General features: G+C 40.1%; 1 pseudogene; it reads right to left on the reverse strand.

Annotated features, from left to right (window-relative positions):
* Positions 1–960: 960 nt before the first annotated feature.
* LOC139722282 (uncharacterized) overlaps positions 961–27,563 on the reverse strand; it is a 53,062-nt pseudogene continuing 26,459 nt past the window's right edge.

Genomic DNA, 27,563 nt, shown 5'->3' on the forward strand with positions numbered 1-27,563 from the left:
ACATCTGGTATCTACCTCTGCTTCTATACATTTATCTGCCTTTATGTCACTACTTTAATAGTCAGGAAGGTGGTAACAAAATGAATACACATGACCACAGATTATAAAATTTCCTTTGACATTTACAGAAAAAGCCACTAGCTGCACCTTGGAATTTTTCTAGTGTGCAATCAAGCCAGTATTTATGTTCCTGATGAGAACATATCAAGAGTGGAGAAAGAGGTACTGATGTGTTTTTAGGCGTGATGCAGTTTCTCAATGTAGTCGCATTGTAAATAACAAAAAGACTGTTATTTCTCTGATGGCATTTCACAGGGTATTTGCAAGGAGTCACTGTATAAACAGATACAGGTTCTGAGAAGATACTAAAATAACAACACACAACCAAAATTTTTTGTTTACCTGAAATGTCAGTGGTATTTTCTGCAGCCAACAATTGAGCAGTTAATTGCTGAGCAAGAAATGCATGGACTTTGACAGTAGCGTGCCTCTTCCATTGAAAGAAATTTAAATTTGAGATGTGGTCGTCAGATGTTCAGCATCAATGCCCAGACACAGCACACACAGGCACACACACATGTGCATACACACAATATTTTCATAAAGAGTAGTCACAGTAGCTTTGACTCCTATTTACTTTCAGTGTTGAAGGCATGTGGCATGAAAGCAACGTGAATAAGAAAATTCCAGGGTAAAAGAGAAGAAAATGGTACGATGTTTTCATGATTCCTTGTCTTTCATGAATGATCTCAAACACACACACACACACTTGACGTGGTTCAATTTAAAACTAGTCTTTGAAAAGAACATCATAACACATCCCAAATCTTGTGAAAGAGACCATGTGACTGTTCCCTTAGGAACCAATGTGCAATTCTTTCCTATGCATTCTTTCCACAAAATGAGCCACTGGAAAAAAAATGTGACCACTACTACGATTATCTTATTCATATCCTGACCGCTTATAACAAATAGTAGTTTCCAATGCGTTCACATTTCAAAGTCTCACCCCTTTCATTCCATGTGAGCATGTAAACTGTACATGGTCGCAAGATCTGTACTGCACTCCCATAGGATTGCCATTTAAATTTGAAGCAAAACTACAAAAAATTTTCCACCAAACTTTGAATGGCCTACATGTGGCAAAGATGTAAATTTACATCTAAGTCACATCAACTTGTTTTATAGTATCAATGAGAAAAGTGTCAAATCAGTTGGATCCTTCCAGTATCTCCCTGTCTAACACTCAAATCAATATGCAGATCGAGTTGAGTTGTATCTTTTCTGAGTGATGAAAGCATCAAGAGTCGTCGTCCATGACGCATCACTCAGATGCCATACCAAGATTACTTCTCATCTCAAATTCTTTTGTCTGGGTTCAAGTCCTCTCTAATCAACAGGATGTCAGAAGATGACATGTCTGAAGCGTGGTCCATCATGACAGTGTTGCATCCTCATGAATACCGTGTCTGATCGCCCAGTTCGCATCTCTTAGTGAGGATGATTCGGCGAGAAGACGCCGCTCTCGTGACTCTCCGTGGAGCTGGACCGCGAGAAGCCTATCCGTGCGCTGGTTGGGGAGGGGGAGGGGGAGGGGGAGAAGGAGGGGCTGGGTTTGAAGCGGGGCGGGGGCGTCAGGCTCTCCCCTCCCTGGTTCAGCTTCCACATCAGCTCCTCGTTCTCCATGGAGAGCCGCTTGTTGACGTCTGTCTCTCGCTGGTACGATTCTCGCAGATGGACGTGTTCCGTCGACAATTGCCTGCAGGGAATGGAACATCGCCAACGCACGATGATCAAGACTTGACATTTTTAGGATGCAAGAATATTTCTACATCTTTCTTTTTTAACACAACAAAGCTTACAGAGATATATGCACAGTGGGATGTTCTTGGGCAGTATTTCATTTGCCATCACAAGTGCATCACAAAAATATATTTTCCAGCTTTCTCCACATTTGAGCAAAGGTCCCATACTTTTGAACAATGAAGCAAGCACTCATTCATTCAACTTGCCTTAATTTAGTTGCCCAAGGCATGCAGAATATTGGGCATGTAGCATCCTGATACCATGAATTATCCTTTTTAAATTTTGCTATCATCACAGTGGGCATTTTTTTTTCTGTATCTCATATTTTTCTCTGTTTCCAATTCTCTATTTCTTCTGGTATAACAAGGGTTAATGGACAACATGTTTCACCAACCTTTCATATTCAGTCTTTTTGGCCATCAATGCACTTAAGTCCTCCACTTTGGCTGTCAGGAGGTTTATTTTTTCCTCTTTGTCAGGGATCCTTTCCACCTGATGCAAACAACAAGAAGAAGAAGAGATATAATGTCTTTCTTTGAGGAGCATAGGTACGCACTTCACGCTGCTCAGTGAAGAAAGAAAAGTGAGGTAGTGACAATACTGTGTAAGCTGTTATTTTCACAAATTTCTCAAATCATAGTCAGATCGCAAATTTAGCAACACGTGAAAAATATCACGTTGCGCTAAGGTAACAGTGCATTCATGATACTGTCGGTGTCAATTCGCGAAAATAAAATCTCGCGAAAATGTCTTTGACCTCCTCATTCACGAAAATATCTGTACACTAATATGACAGCTCATACAGTGTATTATCTAAAGAACGGTCAAAGAAAATCAAGAGACCTTATATAACACAAAAATGTATTTACTTCCTAACAGAGGACACTGTTGTTATCAACATCAGATAAAAAGTCACAGCTCACTTGATGGTTGTTAGTATAATCTTGAATCATGTGAAAATAATTTTGATATTCAAACTCGGGCCACACATCACTCTAGACAACTAATTACTGCCAAAAGAAATAGAAAAAAAGAAACTACTGCCAAGAAAAAGGCCGTTGGCTACAATTCACGAAAATTTCATGCCACAAAAATATCTTGCTTTACAGTATCACACTGCAACTGACATAACAGCCTTGGACAAATTCACAAAGTTCATCCTGCTTGGGCAAATTAAACTGATTCTAAATCTCTCTCTTACCTCCTTCTCCAGGGCCATCTTACTGACCCTGAGGTCGTGGATTTCTTGGTTTTTGATTTCCAGGACAGCTTTCATGCTGGTCACCTCATCTGGTAGGTGCTTGTACTTAGCTATGGCCTCCTGGATGAAGAGAATTGTTTAAAGACAAAAGTGTTATAAAAGTTCTTTAAAACTTTTCAGTGGTGAATCTTAACTAAATTTAAAAAAAGTTAAAAACAAATGAGAAGAAATGGTCAGACTCTATTTGTGACATATCAATGGAGCTTTGTTACATGTATATGGAATCCTGTGCTAACAAGACAATAGGGTAAAATGTATAGTTTCATTGTGGAATCATGTATGAAATTTCAATTTTTCTTCAAACAGTATATTCCATGTTTTCATCATCAACATCATCATCATCATCATCATCATCACTATCATCACCTACAGCAGCATTAACAATAATTTCCCTATGAAATCTGCTATCATCATCAGGAGCACTCTCATTTTCTGTAGTAGTTGTAAGAAAATTCCCAAAACCAAGGAGACAATGAAGAAAAAAACATACATACTTGCAGATGATTCAACAATATATGATCATAAAGAGGGAATATAAATAAGTTGCTGGTATTAAGAGTACCACTGACTCTGCCTTCTGGATAAACAGTGTATACATAGACATACATGTAAGATCTATATTTATTGAGATGAAGTGGATAAGGACAAATGTGACCTAAAAATAGCAGTGAAAACAAAGAATAAACCTTATCAAGGAAGTACATAGATGAGAATAGCAACCTGTATGTTTTTTAAGCCTCATATCCTCTACGAAGGGAGATATTCCTTGGGATGTTGTTGATTCTACCACCTGACAGTGAATAATGTACTATCGTTATCGTTTACTGAGATGTGCACAAATCTATCACAAGGATTAATGAGGCGTCGTAGAGAAAATAATGACTTGGGGCCCATTGGAATAAACAGTGAAGCAGCCAGCCGCTCCGCATCAGCAAATGATATCTGAAAAAAAAAAATTTTTCTTGCTATTCTCTTCAAATCTCTGATACATGAGCAACATACTATTAACGCACTGAAATCTCTTTTCATTGTTCCATATGTTTGCATTCATGACTTGCTCATTTTCTAGCTTGTTACATCCTGAATCACCAACCATCGGAGAATGAGAATGCACTTTTTTAAAGAATGAAAAGACAAAAGCTACAGGTTCAATTTCAGATTTTCATTTTTTTTAATTTCATTTTTTCAACAAAAAGAGATCATAAACCATTTAATACTGAATTCACCCTCCCACTGAGGGGTTTTTTTTCAGTCTTTTTTTCCCCCTCTCCCAATGATAGCAGCATATTTTTCATTACAAACTTTGTTCAACATATGCCCTTTTCAGAGCCCAGGAGAACTACAAATACATGCGTAATGAAATATTATTTCTGTGATTTTGCTTTGAGTCCACCACTACTGTGGACTTATCCTCAGTCTGTGCTCATCCATGATGGCATGGACTATAAACAGCAATCTGCATCATGGGACTCCTTCGTACGAAGGTCACCTATCATCGACAGCAGTGTGAGTACTTTCTTTCCTTTTCCTTTTTTTATCCTTGAATGGCGGCAGCAGCTTCATCATGATTTGGCCCTATTCCTATCTTTTCCTCTTAGGATGACCAAAAAAAAAAAAAAAAAAAAAAAAAAAAAAGATGCATGCACTTTTGCCTAGCTCTCTCCCTAGAAGTGCAGTCAACCCAATTTGCTGTAGGGAGGGGCTTACAATGGGGGGAAAAGTGGAGGGACTGTAACTCTATTTGACACAAGATCACGTGAGGTCTGGGACGGAAATATGTTACCAAAAAAAGAACACTCCTGCCGTTGAAACAGCATCGAATCTATACTTGTATTTCAATGAAAACAAACTCCGTGAGGAAACAAATGGATTTCAGCTCAAGTGTATCTGTCTATATCATGGATATCAAATCAGAAAGATGAACAACCATGATTAGGCTATGGTTCTCCCCTTCCCCCACACCCCTGACCCTCCACCATCACAGAATCATCACTCTTTCTAATTAACCACCAACCTTAAGATGTATAACTACTTTACAAAACAAAAACAGACTTAAGCCCATACCACACATATACTTTGCTTGCCAGCACTGGTAGAGACAGCTAGAAAATCGGTGTCCCATTCAACACTGTGGAGGTGGAGATGAAAACTATATTGATGATAATAGTGATGATGGTGATGATAATAGTGATGATGGTGATGATAATGATGAAGTGTCACAGTGAAATAGACTGACCTGTACTTTAGCATCATCCTCCTTCCTCAGGGCCTCCTCTAACTCTTGGATCCTCTTAGTCTGGTTGTCACATTGATACTTCCACTTGAACACCTCATCCTACAGAGAAAACATTACAGAAATGTCAAATTTAGGGGTTAATAGATCAGAATATAACTGTATTATACTGATCTCCTTTTCTAGAGGCACTTGTCCGCAAAATATTAATTGAGTGTCTTCATTCAATAAAGAAATAGAACAAGATAAAATACTAAAACTGATTTTAAAAATGGTAAAAGGCTTTGCATTCTGAGGATTATATACCAAACATCAAAAGCCAGACTAAAACAAGAACATGAAGAAGAAGAAGAAGAAAAAGAAAAAGAAGAAGAGGAAGAAGGACGAGGAAGGGGGGGGGGGGGGAAGAAGATGAAGAGGAAAAAAAGAGAAGGAGAAGGAGGACAAGAAGAAGACAATGGCAAACATGATGAAGAAAAAAATCATGATGAAGAAGAGAAGCAGATGATAAAGATGGAGATGAAGAAGAAGGATAGAAGCAGAAGAACTGAAAGAAGAAGAAAAAAAGAAAAAGGTAAAGGAAAAACATAACATTCTTCCCCCATCTCCATTGTCTCTATTCATCACCCTCACCTGTAGCTCCCTGGTCCTCTGATCAGCGTCCGCCTGGACTGACCTCACCTCCTCATCCTTCTCAGCCATAACGGCCTCCAGGTGGTCCAAGTGGGACTGGTTGATCTGGGACACGTGGTCTGCATGCTGCTCCTCAATGTCATGAACCAGACTCTGGTGGCTCGCCGTCATGTCACACATCTGGGATACAGAGACAATGATGAGAAGATGGAGAAAGTGAGATGGTGAGAAAGGAAAAGTGAAATTAGAAAAGGGAGGGACGGAGAGATAGATTGAGAAAGAGAGAGAAAGCAGGAAGTTCAGGGTAACAGAATTGGATAGATAGATAGATAGATAGATAGATAGATAAATAAATAGATAGATATAGACAGATAGATATAGACAGATAGATAGATATATATATGGATAGATAGATAGATAGATAGATAGACAGATAGATAGATAGATAGATAGATAGATAGATAGATAGATATAAACAGATAGATAGATATATAGACAGATAGATAGATGGACAGATAGATAGACATACAGATAGATAGACAGAGAGATAGATAGATAAAGGGGATGTTTAATACATGTAAATGTTTCAAACGTTTTGACTTTCCATTTCTTCTCAAACAAATTTGCGCAAGTAACAGCAGCCTTTAAAGGTGTCCATAGGTATCCATGCTTTATCATTTAAATACCATTTCATTATCATATTCAAGACGTCACTACCACAGATACATGTCTTGTATTTGATGGGCAATCTTTAAAATCTGATTTGCTTATTGGAAATGGGAGAATTCTACAACATCTGATATCAAAGGCCGCTATTTGATTTACATTCATCTGTCAAGTTTGCACTGAATTCAATTTTGTGCCATTTTTTCTCAATCATTTTTTTTTTTTTTTTTTTTTTCAGATTGCACCCTGTTACAAGCAACCACAGAATGAGCTGCCTTTGACATCACAAAAAGATCCCCCCATCAGCGGATGTCTTTCTCTGGGTACTAACCTCCTGTTGGTGATCATCTGTAAGTTTCCTGATCTCTTGTGTGTGCTTGGCCTCCACTGGAATACAACAACAAAGAGAGAATTATTACACCCTTATGTTACAAACAAAACAAAGCAAAGAAAAACAAAGCAAAGCCCTCTTTGAATCTTGAGTTCACCACTGGCATATCAGAAGTCATTTTCATAATTTCAGGGATATATCTCTCATTCATTGTCATTTTGAGAGTAGTTGCCAGCAGGAACAGTTTCAGACACAATGGATTCAAAACTTTTGATGTCTTGTGCAAGTCATGTAATATTCAAATAGGCTACAACTGGGCATCTCTCATTCTTTCTCACTTTAGCTCATTTTTATTATTATTATTATTTTTTTAAAAGAAATATGTAATGCCGGAATATTCTAATGATAACATGACTACACAGCTTAAAAACAAAAAACGAAAAGTGTAAACCCACTTCTTAAAAGGGTATTAAAGGGACAAATTGTTGAAGAATGGATAGATGGATGGACAGACACCCTGCCACAGTCCCACATATTGACTTACATGTCTGGATCTCCTTGGAGTGCTTCGCCCGCAGTGTTTCATCCAGTGCACCCATCTCATCTAGGTGATGCAGCTCCAGTCTCCTGGTCTCCTCCTTGTGACAGTGGGTCTCCATGTCTAGCTCCTCCTTCAACCGACACACCTCTGCCTCTTGGATCGCTAGCAGGAGAGAAGAATGACTTGGTCAGTAAGCAAGACATCACAAGGCCACACTACTGTAAATCCAGAAATTTTTGCCTGCATGAAACTATTGCAAATTTCATGAGGAGCCAAGATGCATGTGGAAGTATAATGCTCATGAAAGTTCTTGTTCACACAAAGGCATTAATTGCCAGTACAATGCTGTACCTTACCATACAAGTACTCACAGTTTCTTCATGGTCGGCAATTTGCAAAAGTTTCATGCCGTAAACAAGGCTGTCTGCTCTAATTCGCAAAAGTTTCATTACGCAAATATTTCTGGTTTTGCAGTATATCACTCCCTTCCTTTATCATCATTTACATCAATACATTATTTTGCGCTTGATGTGCAAATCCACCATACTTCAGGCTTGCCAGAGAGTGAATACTGATTATACATTGAACATTTCATTGTCATCCATCAATCCTTCTATAACGATGCATGAGGAAATGATATGGTGATGGTGACTTTATAAAGTGTAAAATACCAATACACATGTCAAAGAGTCTTCCAGTTTTGATGAAACACCTTAAATAGCAAATTTCCAACTTTGTTTTTAATGGCACCAACTCAAAAAGAGTTGGATGTGATAGAATATTACCACAACATATCTAGAGCTATCCGGTTATTTCAGTCTCTCCCCCCCCCCCCCCCCCCCCCCCCCCCCCAATGCTGCAGTTCGACTTTAATTTTCCCACTCGGAGTCTTGAAATATTTTTCTTTCATTATTCATTCCACTACAGGGAATCTCTCGAATGCTTCCATAGCACCTGCATGCCCCAGTAAACCTCGAAGCCACTCATACAGAAAGAGACGGAGAGAGAGAGAGAGAGAGAGAGAGATAGAAAGAAAGAGAAAGAATAGAAGAGAGGTTTAATCCCAACCTTGACCTTTCATAATGTCATACAGCAGGTGGCAAGCTATCCATCAGTTTCACACCTGTATCCAAGTTTTGTCTCCACACAGGTCTCCAACCATAATCCCCTGACTGTAATAGGACCTAGCTCTGGTTAATCATCAACCACTTTGTTCCTCCGGGGTGAGTTGGGTGAGAGTGTTGGTAGCCGGGGAAATTTTCACTTCCTTGATAAATTTTACATCTGGCAGCACGTTATACCCAAGGTATACTGTCAAGTACAGAACAATTTCCCAAAGTGTAACATATCCTTGAGCAATCTCCCTTGAAGGATTACATGCCTTTCTCCACTGAGAAGCATGTTCCACATTGAATCAGACAATCTTGAAATTATCACCTTGATGAATGATCTTTCAAGGACCTTCCTTCATACAAGACTGCATTCCATCATTTTAAGCATTTCCCTGAAATTAATTACGTAAATGATTGCAATTCGACACCATTACTGCAGGGAAGATATTGTTCAAACACTTTTTTTTTAACAGAGGCGAGGCGAGCATGTTCTTGAGAAGAAATTTACAATGCCCATCAATACCTGCTCTCTTCTATTATTGCACCTGCAAACCCTGCATACAGTTTGCCATTCTGTGTCAATTCTTTTCTGGGCATCATCTCATGCTCTCCTGTCACAAACTCCCTCCCATTTCCGCTCGGGGGGAGATTGGACAGAAATCCAGGTTAATCAGCATCCAAAGCCCTACTTCTAGTGGCTATCTTTTTCCTCTTCTCCTCCTTCCACCCCAAACAGCCCATTTCACAGCTGATTACATCTCAATCTCCCTCCTCAAGCCAGACAGAGATGACTCCTCTCATCTCTCATCTCCCCCTCCTCCTCCCCCCCCCCCCCCCCACCACTGGGATGCGATCCCATGTCACCCAGTTTCGTGGTGGTGGCTTCCACAGCTCTGCTCATCCCTCATGCCTCCCCCTCCCCCAACCATTAGGATGCATTCCTGAGACTCACCCAGTTTCGTAGTGATGGCTTCCATAGCTCTGCTCCTTCCTCCTCCACCACCTCCCCCCCACCCCACCATTGGGATGCGATCCCGACTCACCCAGTTTTGTAGTGATGGCTTCCACAGCTCTGCTCCTTCCTCCTCCACCACCCCCCCCCCCCCCCCACCATTGGGATGCGATCCCGACTCAACCAGTTTCATGGTGGTGGCTTCCATAGCTCTGCTCATCCTTCCTCCACCCCACCCCCCCCCCCCCACCATTGGGAAGCCATCCCGAGACTCACCCAATTTCATAGTGGTGGCTTCCATGGCTCCCCCCCCCCCCCCCCCCCCAATTGGGATGCGATCCCGAATCATCCAGTTTCGAGGTGCTGGCTTCCATGGCTCTGCTCATCCCTCTCCTCCCCCCACCCACCATTGGGATGCCATCCCGACTCACCCAGTTTCGTGGTGGTGGCTTCCAGCTGCTTCTCCAGCTCACTGCACCTGGCCTTTAACCTTGGGACAGAGAAAGCCTCCACCTTGATCACAAAAAACAACACAAAAACAAAAACAAGAAAAGAAAGGTAACATGAGGGCAGTGTTCGATTTCACATATGAGCCATCTTTATCCAAGGACGATGAAGAGTTCAACAAAATAGTTCAACAGAGTATATCTGTTGGCTAGTCTGTGTTTTTGTTTTCACAAATGATTACAATGAGTTGCAGAGAATGGCCACAAAAAGTATAGAGTGACTCACTATCTTCAAATGAGTGATGTAGCAATATGAACCACCTCCTACAGTGACTAATTTATAAAACAACAACACACAAAGAGGGTAACTCACTATGACTGCAAGGCACAATGTAAAATAAATGATTTTGTACAGTTAGACATTGCATGACTGTCAGATGCTTGGTTGTTGATGGAAGACAACAACGAACGTTGCAAAAACCTGCAACCTCCCCTGAAGGCTTATCGCTGGCAATTTATTGTAGTCATGCACTCCAGAGAATTTCATTGGGGTTCACTTGTTAAAGTAGGACAAAAGTGATCATTAACTTCTTTCTGAAGCAAAACATCACCCCCTCCCCCTGAAAAAATCCTGATGATTTCATGCCATTCTTCAATAGTAAACAGGTTTCTCAGTGGATTTGTCTTTGCAAATCAAATCGAATCCAGCTGGCAATCAGTACTGTAATCACTGGCAGATTTAAAACCTAAACCACAGAGTTTAACTTGATTTCCAGTTAGCATTTGTGCTCAATACAGGATTTAGAAAATCATTCTGACATAGACACCATTTCTACATGTACTCTACTTCAAGATGAAGCACTGAGTGAAAAATATTGATCTGCATCCCCATGCAGCGTGAAATCAAGTCAGTGTCAACACATGTAAAGATGTAGTCACCTGATGTGTGAGATATTGCACTAGTACGGACATGGCGTCGAAGCCTACGCTGGCTTGGCGGAGTTGATCTTTGGCTAGGCTGAGTTCGCGGTTCCTCGTCTCGCAGACAGACTCTAGGCGTTTGATCTCCAGCGACGCCTCTCCGTTCATCAGGGACGTGTACACGAGGTCGGGAGGCGTGGCATGGAGCGGGTGGGGCGCCGGCTTCCCTTTCTGCCCATGCTTGCCGTCAGAGTGAGGGTCTGTGTGACGTGGAGAGAAAGACGAAAAGTTGCTGCATGGATTAAACATCGCTTTGATCAATTAGGCCTACATGTATCTCTCCTCTGTGTTGCTGAGTTTGTAGTCAAATGGTTTCCCATTTTGCTAAACAAAACAGGATACTTATTTTTTAATATGATTTTGCCTGGCAATTCATTGAATGTCATATTTTCAAAGCAATGCAAAGTGTACTCACTATAATTTATTGATTGATACAATACCTACAAACATCTTGACCTATAACTGACCCCCATAGCAAAAATGACAACATTAAAACTAGTGATACACTGAATATCTTAAGCGAAAAAAAAACAACACATTATGACACAAAATATATGGAGAAACTGCAAATATGAAAAAGCATTACATATTGCCGACATTAAAGGCAATGAGGAAAGATGATTTAACTTTTAATGTAAGTGACTAAACCTGTTCCCTATATTAAAGTAGCAGCAATAGAGGACGATGTGAAACTATGGGGAAAAACAGACAAATGCATGGAACACTGAAAAAATGTGACCCTTTTTCATCAGAAAAAAAAATCAATGCAACAACAAAGTAAATATAGTTATCACCATAGAAACAGCATAGAAGCCTGCAGGTAACTGATCAATGAACGCGCAGCGTTTCATGGCTCCAGGGATCATGCGACACAAACAAACTTCATATGACTATAATCAGTGTGCAGCGGTTATTGCGATAGCGTACTTACCCCTTAGGACCGACGAAAACAAGTTACAGAAATACATGCTTATTGTTACCACATCAATGAACAAATGGCTAATGCAGGAAAACCGCTCTTGCACACGTCACAACCTGTTTATTTGAGAAAGGTCAACACTTGACGAGTCCATTTCCTTTATGCTTTGGCCCATACCACTCCTACAGCACTAGGCAATCACTTCCATGTTGATTCCTGCCTATGAAATTTTGACACTGCTGTATTACCAGTAAGAGAGGAAACGAACGGTTGTAATACTAGTACCGGTAATCTTAACTGAAGCAAAACCACAAGGATCTGAGATATCCTTAATGATTACTGAACAAGTTTTCACGATACACAGCACACAGGTCTAGGAACACATCTATGGCGACTCTGCGGATGATGAGTATCACATACTCACGACTAAAATAGTACTCAGTCCCACATACTGCCTGTGGTTTGACAACAGCTGTCTTTCTCGCTCGCTCTCTCTCTCTCTAAAAAAAGGTCTGAATTGGAAATTCAAAAACTTTACAACACCACTGACAAGTGACGATAAACCTGTATCACTTGGGATTATCACCACACCTACAGTATGAACGTTTAATGCAGTCGTCACACATTCTTAGCGGTGACCAGAAATTCAAGCTGCGCTTTGGAACCAAGTGAAATGGTTAAAGTTCATATGGTGATACAGGTATCTAGTGCATGTTTTGCTACACAACGTTGCACACTGGCACTGGTCCGATGGTCCCGGACCAGTGCAAATCACTGTCGGACCGGTAACTTTTTTCAAGAATGGACCAGTAAAAAATAGAAAAACTGGGTACCTACTGATCCGAGGGACAGGTCGGACCAATAGAAAAAATGGGTTAGTGTGCAGCCCAGTAGCTACATGTACACTGTACATTATGTTTTATATCATTGTTCCTATAGTGCCTAATTCACTCACGATGTGGGGATAAGAACAGTTGCCGAGCTGTGTTACAACAATAGATTGCTCTTGCCTATCTCTGCCGGCACTATTCATGGCAAAGAGTGAGATACGCTCCCACATACAAGGAGCTCGATGGCAATTAATCATGGCCACTTCCTGCCTATGGGGGATTCATAGGTGCGTCAAGTCCACCATCCAATACCACCAGATTCAAACATGGCGAATGGGAAATGCAAGGCTGTGAATTTACAAAGCACATCCTCTTTAATACTTGGATATCTTCCACCTTGGGATCAGGTAATAACCTGGTTTATCATCTGTACTAAAAAAAAAAAAAAAAAAAAGGATTCCTTGGCATTAAAGGCATACACTTGTTTCAGCACTACATAGTGCATTTCCTAAAGAAACAGGCCGGCGTTTGCTAAAAACAATTCAACATGAAAATTATGATGCAGACTTGCAAACTTGGGAAAAAGAGGAATTCTCACATAAACTTGGTGATGCCTGTGCTTAATGAAGAGTACTAGTATGATTAGACACACACATATTTGGAACTACATTTTATATCTCAATGATTCCTTTTTGTACAAATGATTGAATATCTGCAATCTAGATAACCAATTTTTGGTCAAAAAACCTCTTACCTCATTGAAAACTATTTTGTACCCAAAAGGCAATATTTCATGACAAATTTTTCCCAGTTGACTAGATCTAGCCTGGTACACTGATTTTAATGGAACTTGAAAAGGATGTGTTCCAATTTCATGTCAAGTCAATTGAACTATTCATCTGATAGTGAAATCAGTCATTGTACTGTAATCTCTTTAATGCCATTTGGGAGGATATAAAATGGTGCCTACTGCTCAGCAGATTAGACGTTCACATCCCTCTTGTTGTCATATTGTAAGATGAACCCACACAATAAATTTAATGCTGTATTCAGAGAAATCTTAAGGAAGATTTGTGAGCAAGGAAAAATTGTGTAACAATGACATCACACAATGTAATTTGCACATATCATGTGCAAGTGGGACCTACGTCACTGCTCTGGGAAGCCACAAGTCAACTCTAAATTTCACCAATTTATAATTCTGCCTCATTTTCATAAAACTTTCACTATTTTGCTTGTTTTGAATGTTTGCTCTCTATTGAAGTCAACTTGAATGCAATGTGCAACATCAAGGACAATCGCAACTGCAAGTAACTCAATTCGGAGGGCATTAAAAAGGGATAATATAAATGTAATGATATTTAACTGTAGAGTACAAATAAAAAGTAATAGATTGGGTTACATCAAAGACATAACCTCAAAATCAATGGCCATAAATTTATGGATACACATAATGTACAACTTAGCTATGCTAAATATGGCCATGAAAAAAAAAACCCATAAGTGCACACACACACACACACACACACACACAAATCCTTCAAATGAAAATCCATTGCTCTAAAACAAAGCACAAGGCCTCAATATCTTCATGACAACAGAACACCGGCCTACAATGAAACAAACAAATGTTAAAAAAAAGGGCCTCGGAGATAAAAGTACAGTCATCCGCAGAATGCTATCTTAACCTTTTGCTCAAAACCTCAAAATGTCATTTCAAGTTAGCAATCTCCCACGCTCTTTACCGTGATCGTTTTTCAAAGAGTCCACTCTTAGTCGCAGTCAGTCAAAGGAAGTCAAGGATCATATTCCCGATCATGACTCACTGTCTACCACTAGCTGACCAATAAGGTCAAAGCATCAGGAACATACCCCTGACCTACAAAAATACAGACCCTACAAACACATGCATCCAATCCAAGGGTGCATTCATCAACTCACTTCTGGTGTAGAATCAAGGTTTCCAAACAACTTTCAGGGAGTTTTGGGCAGTGATAGATGCAAAGTTGCTTTGATTATGGGGATAGAAATGCATTTCTGCAACGCTGAAAAAAAAAACAAATGTGCGATTTCAAATAAATGCATTTGAGCCAGAAATGAGTTTTTGTAGAGTTGATAAACGCAAAGTCGTTTTGAAACATGTTTATAGTTTGGACTTGCCCACGCCTTCCACTGCCAACTTCATATCTCTGCTCCTTGGGTCATATTGCACAATGGAGCTGCACAGTGACAAGAGGCCTCCCAACTGACTCACGACAGAGTTAATAAACACAACAACTCAAGAAATGTGATCCGTAAGGCATTTGCAAACACATTTTGATAGTGGATATTATACAAATGATGCACAGGATAGAGTGCGTTAGTGTAGGCGTATAGTGCACTCGAGGGTATTTACAATTGTGAAACATGCACGAGGCGAAGCCAAGTGCATGTTGCACTACATTGTAAATACCCGAGAGTGAGCTACGCCTCCACTAACGCCACGAAATAATCCTGTGCATCATTTGTTTTATAAAATGGGTCGAAAATTCGAAAACTAACAGCGTTTTTCACGTACCTTTGTGGGTCAAGACGTCCGAAGATGTTCGTCCCAAACATTTACGCACGTCGCACTCGGAAATCCCGCACATACAGTATAAGTATAATGGGGGTTGGGTTTCCGGACACGTAGTTCCCGCATGAAAACTTACTTATTTTACATAGAATATGCACCCTTTACCTTAAAGACTTGATATAGACTCCTCATACAGGCCTACTAGACAACATACTCTGAAAACGGCGTGAGAATTAACCTGCTAAATCGTTGGATTTGCCCTTCAAAGTGACTCCATGTACGCATCCGGTCCCACAACACTTGGTCTACTGTACTGTACAAAGTGTACGTATAGTAGAGTATACGTACGCCACACATGTTATGCACAAGGGAAGAAAGGCCGGCCGGCTGGCAGCCCGAACTAGAAGTTGTTTACAGGATTGACAGCGCGTATGCATGCCATTCAAAGGAGCCGCCGCGCGCACAGACGATCGGCAATAGGATTTAACACGCAGTGCAATGGGACTAGATAAAGGAAGCACACGTGACTCATTTCAGCGCTTCCTATTGGCTACATTCTTGAACCCATTTTATAATGAACAATACAATGCATCAAATGAGGGAAAAAAGATGAATGCAGCCCAAGACACTTTATCTCTACATTCTCTATTTCTACACACCAAGGAACATGTGCTTTTATCAAGCACACAGCGCATTTGTTCCGATCTAAATTGCACATTGCAAGATTATGAAAGAAGGAGAAAAATGCAAGGTGGGAATGAAAACGAATCTGTATCAAGAATAACGCGATTTTATAGTTTTACTGAAGTACAATGAATGATTTTCGATGTTAATCAGAGTACTTGTATTTGTGTGAATTACTAAAGGGCTGTGTTTGTCTGTGTGTGTATATTTGTGCTAGTATGTAATTGGAATATATGCGGGGAAGGAAAACATTCTAAGCAATTTAGGAGTGGGGTTGATAAACAAAATAAAAGAAATGAGATACGTCCAACAGGTGGTTGACTTCTCAAAACTAGAAACAAAAAAGAATATGTGAACAAACATTTGATATTGATCTATGGCAAGATACAAAGAGGAAGGCAAAACATACAGTAAAACGAGGAATGTTCACGTGCATTTAAATTTCGCGAATTTCGCGAACGCCAAGATTCGCAAAATTAAAATGCATGTGAAAGTTCTTGTCTACACTATATGCATTGAATGCCAGTGGCAGTTCGCGTAAATTTCATGCCGCTAAAAAGGCCGTTGGCTCCAATTCGCGAAAAATTCATGCTGCTAATGTATCATGTTTTACAGTATGACACACAATTTTGCATATAATATAACAAACAAAAGATGAGGTTCCTGACACATGGAACAGAAAGGATAGGACATGGTTGGGGGGGGGCTCATATTCTAAATCGAGATCCATCTAAATCACGTCAGAGCTGAGTAAGCGTTGCCTAAATCTCCGACCACTGCTACTCGTGCCAAATTTGTAACCACAACAGAGTTTTTATCGTTGAGTGTAAACTTCCCCCTTCTCTGACATGCCTGATCCCTAGGGGAAGGAATCATAAAACAGCGTACATTGTATGTGTGCCTATACTTGTTCCGAAAAAAGCTCTCATCATCATACACTGTTTAATTGGGTCATGTAGGCAAAATATGAATATGTGTGAGTCATTACCAAATTCATTTACAGACAGTTTTTATTCACAGAACAACAAAGTGCAGAGCCGCTGTTGTAACAATCTGTTTGTTTGCTGTATTACAATATATATCATGGATTATCATTTGCTAGAAAGATTAGATAAATATGCATGTAAATTACAGTCTACCTTTTATCAGGAGCTTCTTTAAAAAGAAAGTTATTTGTATGTCAACTGCAGGATTAAGAGAAAAGTCTGAACAACACAAAATATCAGTCTCCACTTCAAAAACAAAAATCTCTCTAACATCACTTTATTGGCCATTAAAATACCTTTTACAAATAATATATCAACAAACACAAATGTAAACCTTGATGGACCGTGATGATTGCTTGACATGTACCTTAAATAGCTTATTCAAAGCAATGCATTGCCTGCTATGCACCTGCACAGTCAGCGCGGGTCATGCCGTGCTGTTGACATTTCTTATGAGCTCAACCACCCAAAGGAAATAATTCAATTCAGACGAAGTAGCATTTGCCTCCCTTATCGTGTATACTTCATAAATACCATGCATGAAAGCAGACATTTCAGCAATCTGAAAGCATAGTTTGGCTGCATTGACAGAGAGTAATACAAAGTATTTGTTTGATTTGTATGTTTTATTGAGACAGATGCTGGGCTGACGTCTTGACGGAGAAAGTAACGCATCATTTCTGATTGTAATATATCACTATAATCTACAAATCCACGTATCGTGAACAGTTGCCTTTCATACAAGACATGTATATCCTTCCATTATGTTTGAACGATAAGGAACTTTGTTTGAAGGTCAGGATCGTTGATACAAAAATAAAAAGCATGTGATTTTAGCAACAGGCTCCTACCAGCTTTTTATTTTTAGTCTTTAAAGTGTGTATTTCAAGGTAATGCCACCCAATGAAGTAAATGCCTAACCAGCCTGGTTCACTGGTAAATGTCTTTACAGTGTAACAATCTATTACTTTTTTTTTTTGTGGGAGGGGGTGGATGAGGGTGTTTTCAACCAGGATTCTGCAGCCTATGCGTTCTGGAAGCTCCATCCGCTTCACACGCTAAATAAAGACGCAGCTCCTTTGAAGATCAGATTGTGGGGGGAAGAGACAAATTTCCCACCGTGCTTCTTGGTACTGATTGCTCAGTAAATTCTGACATGAACCTAGAAGTGGCACAGCATGATGACAGAGCTTTCATGATACACAAGACAGCCTCTGCAAGCAGTAAACATAACATATTAATGGCCCCAGTCTAAGTTAAATGCATAGAATACATTTCTGTTTTACTTGTTCTTTCTAGTTGCACGCTGGAATTTCGAATGTATCATACCAAAGCTGTTTCCCCCCCCCCCCCCATTACATAAAAATTTCTTTTCAGAATGAGAAAAACACTTTTAGTGAAAACATTTTCATTCATCTGCATGCTAAAAGCTCACACAAAGCTCCTTTAGGAATAGAGAATAATACTACCTGGGGGTGTTTCACAAAGCTGTTCGTAAAGTTACGGACCACTTATGAGCAACTGATAATCAGTTCTGATGTGCTATACAATGTACTTATTAGAATTTCAATAGTTCAGCACAAGAACTGATCACCAGTCACTCGTTTAAAGTTGTTCATAACTTTGCGAACAGCTTTATGAAACAGGGCCCAGGCCAAGTTGATCGGGGGGGGGGGGGGGGGGGGCAGCATCTGTAACTATTGATTTGTTACACGCAAAAGATTCAGATTGCTACAGTAAAGAAAAAGTTTAAAAATAAAATGTTCTTGCAAGGATGCACAAAACGCGATTTTTTAGTTTTTACACAACGCACAGCTAACAGACAACCTCTATGAAAGTGGTCACACGAAAAATTGAAATACAAACTGCAGGCCCATCTCAATTTCCTCAAATGGAAGACACGCATACACACACACACACATGTGCGTATAAAAATCAGATTTCCAAGTCTGCTCCCAACAACTGCGTGGGATATGGGGGACGGATATACTCTCTCGCAGGGGGAGGAAGAGTTGCCATGGCAACGATAATTGCTTGGCTCTCCAAATCTGGCGGAATTACGGTTTGAGATGAGAATATCAGATCGCTGTGGATTGGGAAAAGGGACCGAGAATGGTTTGGCTTCCTCTTCCGATTTGAGGGGTAACAGGTGCATGGCTACTTCTTCTACCCCCCCCCCCCTCCCTCTTCATCAACTCTCTTCTCCCAAGACATGGGACTTCAAATTGAACAGCTTGTAGAACAGGACATCAACCTCAGTTTGAAAGGTTGGTTGTTGCCTTATTGAATCAATTGATTTCTTCATTTGCTATTCTCTTATTGCCTTATCTATTAATTAGTTAATCAATTTAATACTATTTATTGATACTTTTTATTTTTTAACTAATCTACTGATTGACTAATAATTCAAATTTCATTCAATCATTTCTTATCAATCTATGGATTTACTTACCAATGTAAGTATTCATTTATTTATTCACATAGTCACCTATTTGTATTTTTGTTATTTGTCTATCTATTCTCTGTCCTTTTTTTCTAGTTGTATGACTTTCTATATCTATGCATGAATTTATTCATTGACTGATATGGCCAATTCTTTGCTGTGTTGGGAAATTGCTTGGTTGTACTGCCAACATAGGCCAGTTGGGAATGCATGTTGCCCTATTGTATATCCCTAGTTCAACAAGATGTTGAAATACATGTGCATGTCACATGTGACAAAATAAGAAACTGACTCATCTTTCCTCCCCTTCATGAAGGACAATGCTCTCAAATCAGGCCTTGTCTTTAACTATGTTTTCTACGTGCTGGTTGCACAGGCATTAGTCACCAATAACCCATTATACAGTTTCTGTCATTTATCATCCATTATACAGTTTCTATCTCTCAGCAGAGAAACCTCTCTATTGCCTGATTTTAAAACACAAAGATGGTTAGAAGTTGATACAAACATGTGCTGTAGATCTAGTTGAAAATACTACAGTGGCTGTAAAATGCTTCACATTTCAACTTTTGACTATTGCTTGAGAAAAATATTACATTGTTAGCTTCAGAAGATTTTAAACATTAAAACATTCTACAAAAGCTCATTTCAGGTATGTGCCATCCAAATATCCATGAGGGTAATGAGCCACTGGACACTGTCTGCTATCATAATTACAAACAAGCCAAGTCATTTGGGGAATGGAATTGAAAACCTATTTGGAAGATGAAATGTGACTATGCCAGGCTGAACAGAGCCCTAGCCTTCAGCTGGACGAGCAAAAGACACCCAGGCTTAAACAGTCTGAGGTTCATTGTGACAAAATGGTGAAAGGAAGATACGAACACGATAGCTACCCTTCAACAGCGCCCGGTTCTGACACCAGTCCGTCCTCGTGAATACGCCATGCACGGCCAGACGTTGACCCAAGATGACCTTCATGGGAGAGGCTGATCGCCGCCCCTCAACGCCATTGGTGCGCGTGAGGTGCTTGCCTGCGTACATGGTGTGAGGTGTAACGAACTGGAACTACCCTTGTCTCACCCTGCCTTCATCTTTCCTCTACTCTCACAAACGAAAAACAAGACCCCGATTCGAGCCGATAACGTACGGTGTCTCTTTTCCGAGCACAAAAGCCCATGCCTAAACCCAGCCACTGGGTGGCACCTCCGATAATCGCGCGGCAAAGTGGGTGACGCGCGCGTCAGCTGTCAAGCAAGTTTACCCCCTCGTCGATCTCTCCCTCCCCCCTCTTGTTCGTGCGAGGGCCCCCTATATTCTCTAGTGATGCCTTCCTTGAGAGGCTTCCTGCCTGAGCAGCTCAGCACGATATCACGTCACTAGTGCTCTGCAGCTGCAAAGATATCTGGATAGAGTCCCAGGAAGGGGTCATTATGAAGCCACTGCCACTAACACGCTTCCAACGGTGAAAATCAACAAACTCTCTCCTTCTTGCTTCTATTCCCCACCCTCCCCCTCCTTTTACCAATATCTTAACAATCAAGCCAGCTAATGAGGCAGTACAGGGATTACAATTTGACAGGATATTGACTAACATTAACAAACTAGGCAGGTAATGTTTAAAAATCACAGCAGGCTGAACACTCTCATCCACGACCATCTTTTACTGTCCCCTCTCCCGATTTTTGTCAAGAGATGGCTTGGTCCATAGAGGCAGGAATTCACCTTCCCCTCCTACATAAGACAAAATGTGTCAGAGATCCCACACTAAAACTGCGCAGGTCAGACACTTCTGACAGACAGCAGATCTGCATTTCCTTCCTTCATCCACCCTTCAACTCTCGCTTATTCACCACATATTGCTGTCCTCATTTGAACGGGCCCTGCGATCAGTCACCGATCGCTGAGACGCTGTTCGCCCAGACACGAGCTTCCTGAAGTGGGTTTAGCTCCAAGGAGTGTGCAAAATCTCACCTGCTCAAGTATCCCCATTACCATTTCCTCTCAACATTTCAAATTCTCTCTCCCTGTCTGCAATCTCACATGAACTGCAATACTCAAAATCCAGACGGTGTATGATCTCAAGGCAAAATGATGAACTTAAGTACTTACAGATGAGCTGCCCCCTCCCCCATATCAAAATACTATAATCAGTGACATGGTATGAATATCATCCTCATGAATTCAGACTCTTCCAAGAACTTCGCATTTGCTTCACAGCACAGTACAATGATAGCAATAGAAAAATTAATCTTTGTCACTCCACTAACAACCAAATGCTGGAAAACTACTGTATTAAGGCTGGAATACTCCTATAGACAACTTACTCTCATGAAAGTAGTCATGCAAGTTTCTAAATATGATTGCTGAACATCTTTCAGCAGTAAAAATCTACTCCTTGGTTGCATATTTTCAGGGGAAAAAGAGCACATACAATTTGGAGGATGAGTAAATTTGTTGAAGATGCCTATCAAAAACAACACATCTCATGCCTGATCTCTATGTAAAAAACAAAACAAAAATAAGAGCTACTAAAGAATAAGAATGAAAGTGACCACATTTGGTAGGTGGTCACTGCAGAAAGGTTGCCACTATTCAACATTTCTTTTGATAAATGAAAATTCCAATTACTGCTACATGATCAGATGTCTACTTCAGGCAGGTTGCTGTAGAGATTCAGTTTTTACATCGACGTGTTTAATTCGTTTAGGACGAGTCCCAAGAATATTGAGGCAGGTGTCTCTGGGAAATGTGTGTTATAGCAAAACCAGTCCGTCCTCAGTGGGTTAATGACATCATCTAATGATATCAGGCAATGCTTCTCATGTTCTTTGTTCAGAGACACACATTCTGTTAAGTCTCCTCAACAACTCCTACACAGAGAATTGTTCAATGATATCCACACTCTACAATCCTTTTCTCATGCAATCTTGCAAACTCGTGCTGGAAAAAAGGGAAGTGACAAGGCACCAAGGACGCTCTCTACCGATGACGTCTGGATAGCAGGAGGGCCTCATCATGCTTCACACACCAATGAACAAGGGTGATGCTAGACTCAATAGACTTGTAACCATGGTAACTGACGAGAGAGGTTATTAGACACATCGGCAAGACAATTAGCGTGTTTCCACTCTTAAGGGGGCTACATGCAGCTGAAAGATATATTATTTTAACTTTGGAGGGGAATTTATACAGTATTTGGAATGTATCTGGGTTGAACTGTTCAGCTCACTTTTAAAATCATATTACTCTACGTAAAACATGTAAGCTCAAGCACATACAGTACCAGATTTTCACAAGCTGATACTTCATGGAAATCTACCTACATGTACTGTAAGCATTATTTTTCCATGCTAAATAATTTTAACAATAGCATAATCCTACATACAATGGGTGACTTTCACAATGCTTTCTTTTGTGGACCTGAGATATGTTTACCCATAATTTTTTTTCCCCAGGGCCCAACAACCACAACTTGATGACATTGTTATATTGATGATTCAGAGGGATGAACACGTATCCAAGAACTCTACTCTGAAGACAAAAAATACATCTCTATCTACCAACAGAGGAATTGGGGGGGGGGGGGGGGTTACATTGAACACATATCTAATCATGGCAAATGGATCTGTGCACTTTTGTAAACTTTCAAAATTCATTACTATATTTCTGCAAAAGTAACTGCCAATATTACTCGTGCAGCACAGAGGTCTATGTACAGCATATGAAAAGGAAGGTTGTCATGGCAACTTGCCATTTTTCCTGTTTATGACAAGGCAGCAGTTTCGCTTTCCTATCATATCATGCAAATCCATCCAGTGTTTTTGAGGAAGGAATTGATATGAAGTGGGAGATTAGATGACCACTCTCGAAAGTACTCTTAGGCTTGGCTGTTCATGAATATAAGAGTGGAATGCCTACAAGTATTATTTTCCTTGAACATATCCCACATTTCTTTTTGCTTTCAGATAAAACCCGCTAAACCTCTAGTGTTCTTGTTATGATTTGCGTATGGGTTGAGATCCCATTTTCCCATCACAGCTGTGATTACATGCAATGTTGTGATGAGCCCATGCCTCTACAGTAAACTGTACATAATGTCCCCAACGAGGGCGCTAACCCCCAACATCTCCTTTGCCCTTACAAATCACAGTTTTTACGGCCCCAAATGGGGCCATCCGATCCCCTAGTTTACAGATGGTGATCTCCATCTACTATGAGAAGTTATGTCTTCTTTTAAAGGCAGGGAAATGGACAACACAGGACTTATGGATCTGGAAACGACATAAAGGAATGATAAAAATTGAACAGTACCGCTAATAAAGAATGCCATCACATGATTAACATTACCTAGAAGCCTAAAGAAAGTAGCCACATTTACTGTTGATGTCCTCATTGTCATTGTTTTTATCAACCCCAGTCTGAAACATTGCCTCTCATACACATAATACCAGTTCATTAAAAATAAAGACAAACATTACGCACTGATGGAGCTTTCCCTCCTACCTACAAATTACAGTGATTCCCCTGACTTCTATTGAACTTTCTCTCAAATGCTATAATATTTCCAATCTCATCTTCACTGGCTACTTTTTTTTTTCATCCGTATATTCTCAAGATGATAGGAAGAGGGGGGATGTTGTCTCAGAGTCTGGGAGTGCAGAAAGCGACATGAAGGCTCTACCACACAGCCAAAGGTGTACAATATGTAGGTGTTGAGGGAGGGGTAAACTCTTGGGGGGTGTACAGGTGCATGAGTGGACCAGCCTCACCCCCAGACTGTAATTGATGGGACTAATTATAAAGGCACCATGTCACTGGCTCAGTCCAATGTCCCATATGACCCCAAAAGCAAGATAATCTAAGACTCAGATAAACAGGTGTACCACTGTGATATAAATATATGCAAACGATATCCCTAAGATTCTTTTCTCCTTACTCCTCGTGGAAAATGTGGAAACGCTGAGTGGTCACTCCTGACAAGTGCTTCCTGCTTGTCATTCACAGATGAAAGTCATCAGTTGAGCCAGGACACAAGCTTGCACGTCACAAATATGGCACATGAGAATGCACAAAGACAGTGCCTCAGGCTGTCAAACAGGGCTGAAATAGGACTCAGCAACATGTTTGGCTACACACAACAATTATGAAAAACCTGCATTCTGTTTTGCATGTTTACATGTTCCTTGTTTGCTTGCTTGTTTTTGTCATCATTTTCGGTTGGGATCATCTACAAGCTGTAGGCAAGCTGAGCAATGTATGCATCTATGCATGGGTAATTTTTGCTGATAGCAGACTGGCTCCTAAACTCCATCTCAGTCGAAAGAAGGTTGATCTTCCCCTAATTTGCATAGATGAGGATCATCCATCTTCTTCCTGCACTGGTACTCATTAATATTGCCACATTAGAAATCTGTATGGATATTATTTCCCTACAAGGATTGCCATATATGTGAAGAGTCTTACAAACAGTCACATCCCTGCCAAATCTAGAAAAGGAGATCTTTGGGCTATGGCGCGGAGAAATATTGGCCAGCCAACTCTTCATCAAATTATGCACTATTTTTGGGTTACGAGTCACCAAAGATCAGAGTTGGATCAAGGTTCGGGTTCTGTACCTTTCTGAGAGGATCCCTTCTTGTTCTGGTGATCGGCTGATTTCTTGGAGGCGGGCACGGCTATCTTCCTCGACGGGGCTGACGTGATGAGGGTGCGACAACAGGAAGGAAGAAATTGATATAACAACATCAACGATGAGATCAGAGTACCTCAATAACATGGAATACCTATCATTTTGAGGCTGATGTCATGTCTAATCTAGATCAAGATGCTATTCTGAAAATTATGACTTAATGTATACATTAGTATAGATCTATGATACAAGTTTAATTCAGTGACTCATGCTCATTCGGATGTTTGTTCATCACCTTCTAAAATTGTCACAATGAAGCCCCCCTCCATACTGGCAATGACGTTAGTCGGTACATCAATCATCAGTATATTTGTTAACAAAAAAAAATAAAAAATTGAGACCACAGTCCAAGCCCCGGCTACCTGCTTCAAACTTATGAAACAATGAAGCCACTACTAACAAATCAGAACAATCTTTCTACAGAAGGAGATATATATCTGGAAAGTGAATACTGGTGGGTTTATTTGTCTATTACAACTTTTCATGAAAAGCAAAAAGAAACAAAAACAAAAACAAATTCATAGGCTCAGAATACTGTAAAACAAGAAATGTTGGCACACATTTTAATTTTGCAAGAGCCAAGATTCACAAAATTAAAATGTATACAAAAGTTCAGTCTATGCCATATGCATTGATTGCCAGTGGAAATTCATGAAAATTCCATGCTGTGATAATATCTTGCTTTACAGTATGCCAAAGAATGATGATTACCTTATATGCTATAAAAAAAAAACTAATTTTATCTGCCCTTTTAAACATACAGACAAGCACGAACTTGTAAACAAAATCATCAGACTCATGAGCTTTATTCTAGAGAGTATACTTTATATCAAAGTAACCTTCAACAACTGATATTCATGTATTATATAAACCCTGTGTTAAATTGCTGTAAATTCTATAATTCTATGAATTTCAATGACAAAGCAAGGATAACCTCTCAATAATTGTATCACATACCAGCATCTACATTTGTTGAGCTTGACCCTGGGCTAGTCTTGCCCCCAGACTTTGAGTGTGTTGCTCGGCCCGTGGACAATGTGGCGGTGACCCGATTCTTGGAGGTGCCGTTTGATGATGGAGGCTTGCTGGTCGTGACATCTGTGAAAAAAAAAGACCATCCATTTATAAATCCACTGATCATATGCATGACATGGATTTCTATATTTCAACTGTATACCTTATGAATAGTTTGAAAGACTTCCAAACAGTCTTGAATTGGTGACACTACATTATATATATCTATATATATTTTTTTTTCTTAAATTATTGGAATGTTACATTTCAATACTGAAGGGTCAGTACAAACACATTTGTTACTCAGATCTTATTTTACACTGTTTGTATATGTTGCATGATTTATTACACTGTATGTACATTAAAAAAAAAACATATATGGGTATTGTTCAGTTATCACATCAACAACCCCAAACCACATCACAACACATACATGTAGATGACCAAATACAGCATGAAAAGTCTCCTACAAGATGTATACCACACAAAGTACATGCTTGGTGCAGCACACGGAAAACAACAGAGAGAACAATGACAACTACCAGTAGTTTTGAGTTGAAAAATGAAATGACCTCACACTCAACACAGAGGGCAGGCTCCGCATCTGCCTTCTTCCAGCGTAGAAAAGACACAGAATACTAGTATCACTTCAGTGTAAGGGTGCACAGTGTTTACAAGCCCAGTCAGGAGTGGGTACTGACAGTACAGAACATATGGTTAAACATTGATAGATAGCATTGACAGTTAGCAGAAAAGATTGTATAGATGACTGAAAGAAATCTTTCTGAGTTTGAGGACAGCAATGGAGCAATATCTTTTAAAAAAATGAGGAGAGAAAGACATGCCCAAGAATGTTGAAAGAGAATCTGGGTCATTTTTTGGTACCAGACTTTTCCCTCATATTCATATCTCACCAAGGCTCTCCATGTTGCTTTAAATTCTGGTATTATCATGACACTCGGGGTCACTTTTATCAGAATTAATGAAGGTCAGGCTAAGCACAACCACCATGTAATGAGTCATGCCCGACTGACGAAAGGTGAGATTAAAGATAGAGACATGGACGGCACAGCACGTAGTAGATGAGGCAGAAAGTGTGATGGGGTTCACACGGAAGTCTGAAGCACTCAAATACATTAACAGTCTGTGTGCACATGAGGGGACATCACACAGGTCTGTTCCATTAATAAACCATTAATGCGTGGGTGACAACATTGAACAATGACATATAGAGTGCTGTGATGCTACAGTAAGCTATTGAAGTTCTTGATATATATATTTAAAAAAAAGAAAATGTACAAAATGGAAGACTTCATCTTCATGCTTGATGTTCTGATTTTATTTCATTCCTTAAGCATGGCACATACTTCAGTCAGGGAACTGTTCTTCTGCAAGACACTTGAAAGATTCATGAAGCTACATGTAGGAGGGAAGTTTGTTTTACTTAGACCATAAAGCTGCTACCCAGGTTCTTGTGGG

The sequence above is a fragment of the Diadema antillarum genome, unplaced genomic scaffold (genome assembly GCF_040938485.1).
Source record: "Diadema antillarum isolate AM-2024a unplaced genomic scaffold, OU_Dant_1.0 scf00000162, whole genome shotgun sequence".
Classification (NCBI taxonomy): domain Eukaryota; kingdom Metazoa; phylum Echinodermata; class Echinoidea; order Diadematoida; family Diadematidae; genus Diadema; species Diadema antillarum.